Source organism: Chelonia mydas, chromosome 12 (genome assembly GCF_015237465.2).
Source record: "Chelonia mydas isolate rCheMyd1 chromosome 12, rCheMyd1.pri.v2, whole genome shotgun sequence".
NCBI classification, from domain to species: domain Eukaryota; kingdom Metazoa; phylum Chordata; order Testudines; family Cheloniidae; genus Chelonia; species Chelonia mydas.
This window is the reverse complement of record NC_051252.2, coordinates 20,150,586-20,156,947: the sequence shown is the minus strand read 5'-3', so window position 1 is coordinate 20,156,947 and position 6,362 is coordinate 20,150,586.

Genomic DNA, 6,362 nt, shown 5'->3' with positions numbered 1-6,362 from the left:
TCTCAGCTGTAGTGTATTTCACACAGAAGTGCCATGTCTTGAAAGAAGTTACGGCAAATGAATCATGCAAATTGGGCTGAGTCAACCCGATGAACACTTACAGGTTTAAAGAACAAGGATATTGAAGGTGACCTTTGCTGCAGCTGGCCAATAAGGGCACCTGGCTCACAACCCTGATACTGCTTCCCTCAGATGACAACATTTTTTAAGAGCTGAAGTTTTGCCAGTCTTATTATATAGAGCTCACAGACAGGAGTGTAGATTCTGTCTAAAGGATATCTTCAGAAAAGCAGCACCATAGGTAATTTTCCCTTACCTGTGTTTGTATGTTCAGCTGAGTTTTCATTTTCACCCAGCTGAAAATGCCAAAGGCCAATGTATATTTAACATTTTATTACCCTCAATCCAGCTTGCAACTTTTGTTTAATCCTCCTGCATGGATAGGGCAGCCCATGGCTTCTACCCCAGGCCCAACTTTTAACTCATGTCCACCACTGTTCTAGCCAACTTCTCCCTTCATCTAAACATTCTACCCTAAGGCCAAAATTTAGGAGTCTCTCCCAAACTTCCTTCCTCACCGTTACAACTATCTCTGTCCTTCAGCCCCATATAATCCAGTCCTCCAAGTTATAAAAAGACACAACCTTGCTCTTCCTAGCATGAATGAGACTTGCCTAGGCTGGCTTAAGAGAATCCAGCAATTTCTTACATGCACTCAGGACCAGTTCAGGTAGGCAAACTGCCATGAATCACCTTTCCAAAGTCCTCTCTAGCTTCCCACTCCAATCTTTTCTGTTCATTAAACATTGTGTTCAGCAGGGGCCTGATTCTCTGTAGCCCTGCAGCCTTGTGTAGTCACATCAGTGCAAAGTGGGTATAAAATGTTTCCCATCTGCTCTGATAATATTGTACATCCCCTTTGCACTGGTGTCAGTGATTGCTCAATGAGCAGAATAGTGGAGGATTGGGCCCTTCAGTGACCTGTTTTGGCTGGGTCTCATTGGTAGTCCCATAAAAGGAGTTTGTTTTCTTGTTCTCTAGCTTAAGACCATTCAGTCTGGGAAGCTTGTGCCATAACTGTGGTGACCATCCTTCCATTGCATAGCAGCTGTTTGCATATTTGAGGGTTTTTTCCCCTTCTGAAGTTTGGCTCTGTGGGAGCCTGTGGTGCTGCTGAGCCTAATTCCGATTCAGGCCTTTCATGTCCACGGCCCGGGCCCTGTGGAACTCGGCATGTTGACAATGGCTGTGGCACATCCCCCTGAAGTAAGGGGTGAAGATCAGACGTTTTGTTCTAATCCTACTTCTAGATAGTAACCAGGATAATGGGTACTGTTGTACTGATATTAGCTAATTAATCCTCAAAGCAGCCCTGTGAGGAAGGTAAGTATGTGTTTCTATTATGCATAATTTTAGCTTTGTTTTGGAAATAAAATCAGACTGGACCTTTACATAGGTTAATTCATTCCCTGATTTCTATCAGGGGCTGCCTATGTTCATCATACCAGGGCAGCTGAACCAACTGTCACGGTTGTTTTGGTTGGTTTTGGCATGTCTTTATAAACCTCAGGTATTTATGTGAAACAGCACAGAGTAAATCTAGCATTCCTAGTCTCTTCCAGGTTTTTATGATAGCCCAGTTTCTGTGTGCATATTCTTTTCCTCCCACTCCCATCAGTTATATAGCACCATTTACCAGGCTCAGATCTAACTACAGCTACGACTCAAGGCATCCAGATAGGGTGTCAGTGGAGAGGGTTGAACCAGTGACCTTTGGATCTAAAACTATGAACCTCTAGTGCCTGAGCTAAACAACCTAGGTTCTAGAGTTCGAAAACTACAGCAGACTCATAAACCTCTGTACAGGTAAACTGACACTTTAGGGAGGTGTGGGAACACTTTGTTTTGACTGCATGACTTCAAATCTTTTCAGACCAGCCAAGCCTCCTTATCCCTGAAACTACATTCTCCACAATCTTTCCTTCCTCTTCTGGGCAGACTGGCATGTCATGATTTGTGTGTATAAAAACATCTTCTGTATTTTCCACAGTATGCATCCGATGAAGTGAGCTGTAGCTCACGAAAGCTTATGCTCAAATAAATTGGTTAGTCTCTAAGGTGCCACAAGTACTCCTTTTCTTTTTGCGATTACGGACTAACACGGCTGTTACTCTGAAACTTGCATACATGTCACTTCTGGGGTGTTAATATTCCAGCACATCCCCTACTGTATGTAAAATGTGACACACCCTGTCCAAAACAATCAAACTGCATGAACATTGCAACACATTTGATGTTATGGGAAATGTCTTTCCTGTAAGAAAGGAAAACCCACCCATTGCTTTTGTGCCTGCTCTTCCTCCCTGAAAGTTTTCCATTGTACATGCGTGTAATTAAATAAATGATAGGAAAAATTGACCTCACTGTGTCAGTCATCTGAGACGTCTAATATAAATGTCCTCCAGCTGGATCTCAGAGTCAGCGTACGAATAAGAATTACATTCAACACCTTTATGACTTGTTTTAAGTAGACAAGTCCTTTACCCTAATGTTTCCATGCCATCTGAATCCAGATAATTTAGTTGCAACTACAAAGCTCATATGACTGTCTCAAGCCCAGATACAATGAACATTACATTGAGAGGCCATCACTGTATTACTCTTTGCTTACGCAAGTCAAAGGAGAGGTTTGTCTTAAAGTGAGATGCTCCCTGGGTCATGTGATTGTTGATATGTTCTTTGTGTATTCTTTGAGTAAATCAGCATCTTTAAATCTTTTCACAATGTATGAGATCTAAGTACTGATATCTACAGTGCCCCAAATATCTGCTTTTACCAAACTCTGCTTGTTACCTCTCCATGAATGGACAGCGCTAGTGAACCCTCAGATCACACAAATGTTTACTATGCAAGATTCATTCAGTTTTAAGGTAGATGTGTTCTGCCATTCACATGGTTCTTTAGGAAGTTACAAATATTCCACACTCCAGCATAAATGGAAAGAGTTGTGGATGCCCAGCTCCAGGAAAATACAGCCTTTAAAAACTAGAGGCAGAGAGATTTGGGGTAGTGGGGGGGAGAAAGGGAAAGTTCAAATATTGCAGGAGGGAGAAACAGCCTGACAGGACTACAGTCAAGGTTTCCAGAAGAGACTATTGATTTCAGGTGTCCTGATTTTAGGCTCCCAATTTGAAAAACCTTAAATGGGCTTGATTTTCAGAAAGAGTTAAACTGTCTGAAAATCAACCCCTTGAATGTGTCTGGAGTTGGACACCTACAATCATGAATTACCTTTGAAAATCTTGGCCTCCGATTTAAGTCCTAGGATGGAATATAGAACTCAGCAATGGATCTGGGAAGGGAGCTCTTCTGTGTTTAATATTCAGTGTGTGAGTATCACTAAAGTTTTATAAAACATAAAATTACTGGGGCATCATGGTATGTTTCTTTAAGATTTTGGGCTGAAACAAGAATAGCAGTTTTGTCTGAAGACATAACAGGAGTGACCATGCCTGTTTTACCCCGTTACACTTCTATAGAGATAAGGAACAGGATGGGACAGCAATGAAACCCAGTGTGCTAAAACAATGCAATAGAAGGTAGTAGATTTTTATGCAGGGCTAGGTCATTTTCTATTTCCTCATTAGCATTATATGAATGACAGGAAAAAATGAAGCCCCCTGCTCTCTGAAGCAGCCTGTGCTAAGCTTTTCTGTTGGGTTTTTCACTTTATTGACGCATTGTGCCACGATGGAATAAAAATCCAAGTAAACCAAAGCTATGATGTCGCTCCACTTGGAATGGCTTCTTTTAGGGGCTGTTACTACAGTTTTATATGAACATCAGTGACATCACAGATTACACTTCAAATAGTAGATGAGTGGGCAGGGCAGCTTTAGACAGGCACCACCCTTGATAAATACTTTTTCCACCCAGATTGTAACGCCTCATATAGGCCCTGGGTCTGCAATCTGACCTATGCCGGTGGACTCCTGCTCTTGTGCAAAGTCTTGATGACAGCGTATCTCCGTAGCTCCATTGCAAAGCTAGTGTTGTGGCTGCACAATTGCTCCCCGTCTTATGACTGACCGCCAGCAGAGTAGCACTGGGAATTTACTCCAGAAAAAGGCCTTCTGCAGATAAGGCCACACATGATAAAGGCTTCCTTTGCTGCCTACCTGCCCCGGGAGGATGTTCTACTTAAGTCCCATTGTTTTGAACTGGCTATAAACTTACGTGCCATTGGAGTGAAGTGTGGCCTTAGAGACTGTGTGGGCTATCTGGAATTTGCTGCAGAACGACTGATTATTCAGAATGGCTGTGTCTGGGGTATTTATTGTTCCAGCATGATCCTGGGCCCGCCAGCCTGCATCTACAGCAGAAAACTCTGTCACTTCCACTGGCACTGCTGGAGCCGAGTCCGTGCAAGCTACAACAGCATGCTGCTTCTGCCCACAGCTCTCGCTGCATAAGTTTCACGATGCCTGGTACAGCTCTCTGGAGCAGTATTTAATGCCTGTGGTATATTGTGTATGTTGCACATGTTTATATCTTGTTTTGTCTGGATGCATCACATAATACTGCCCAATGAAGGCTTTGCACTTGAAAATACTATAGAGGCCAATTACCAGCTGCTCCTTGAGCTGCTACCAGACTGACGTGGCACCAGGGGACGCAGTTCTGTCATGAGCACCAGCACCTGAGTGTGTTGGTGCTTAAGGAGCTTGATTTCATTACTTCAGTCCATTTATTTATGTGGCAAGCTTGGAGCAGAACCCAGATCTAACACCCAATCCAATGCTTTACCACAAGACCAAAGAATCTTCAGCTGCTACTGGAAGATGCATAGTATATGAAAAATACATAGGCGCATTTGTTCTACCTTGGATGTAACTCTTCTGATAACAGCTATGTGAGTAGTTCTTTCCTGTTACACTGTCAGGAAAAAGAGAGGCCTGCCCACCCCTGAGCTAACATTTTCCCTTTTCAAAGCCTGTTTGTGTAAGTGGTCACACCAAAACATTTTGAAATCATTTTTTCTGGGTAAAAATATAAAAGCAAAACATGTGGTGTGATGAAATAACTATAATAACAGGAGTTAAAATACAGTTAAGAGAAAAAAAGGATTTGGCTGCTTTGGAGGATGTGTGCTTTTGATCCTCCCCCCGGGGTGAGTTACAAAGTGATCTTTGGCAGGGGGGTGAAGCCTAGCGCTGAATAATTAGTATACTGCAGAGAGTGCAGTTTATTCATGAGTCTAAGAGAAGGCACTACATTGGAATAGTCTTTGAAAGAACAAAAGTCTGATGTTTGGTCCTGTTTTTGCCCTCCCCTAGAAATTAGTATTGGATGGAAAATCTTAGTACTCTTGAGAGAGAGGAATATAATTCATTTTGACTAAAATTCAGAAAGTAAAGAAGTTCTTTGAACTTGTGGAAGTGGTGCACAAGCTCGCTAGGACAACCTGCTCACAAGGGTTAACTATTTCCACATTGCAAGAGCAGCTGAACACCCCCAATTACTGCTGAGTTTAATGGGCGTTGCGGCTGCTCATTGTCATTCAAGCAGTTTCTACTGGAGACCTTATTTTTAGAGCCCTGTGACATTCTTTTTATTTTTTTATAATTCTTCATTTTACTTTATGGGAATTTGTTTTGTTTTTGTCCTGCCCCCTGCGGGGTGGAAGCCCTTGGGTGTGGGGGTTGCAGACCATGCTTAATTTGTAATGAAAGTGGTGCTAGGGCTCAAGCAATGATTTACTTTTATAACTGATGCGGCAAGCCCAGAGGTGCTGAGGCTAGGAACTGCCAAGCCTACAAGTGCCAGGGCTCAGTCCTGGCACAAATTAAGCACTGGTTGCAGAGCAAGCCTGTCCTGCACTCACCCCACAGCTGCAGCTTTTGTCCTGTGGAGCTTGACTGCCTGCTCTGGGCGCTGTGACCTGGTGCATAGGGGAGCAGTGCTGGCTCAGGGTTGGCCCAGCCACCCCTCCATCATGCTGGGAGCAGGATCTGGCTCTGCGGCATACATTTTTTGTTGTTTTGCATTAGCAAAAAACACAGAGCACTATTTATGTCCCTTAACTTCCTGTCCTAAGGTGTTGCATGCTGTTACTCTTGATTCCCTGTGAAAGAAGGGGCAGCTTCTGGGGGGAGGAAAACAAAAACAAGCAGCATACAAACCAGAGACACTTTCCCTTTCATGCTCCTCTACTTGCAGTGTGATCTCAGAGATATCACCAAGCTGTGTGCACAACAAGAGCATATTTGACCATGCTGCTTGTACTCAAAGTGGTTCAGTGGCAGTGTGAAGGTAGGAGGTCTCCAGGTAACTCAGTTCCCAGTGGTTTGGTATAATCTGAC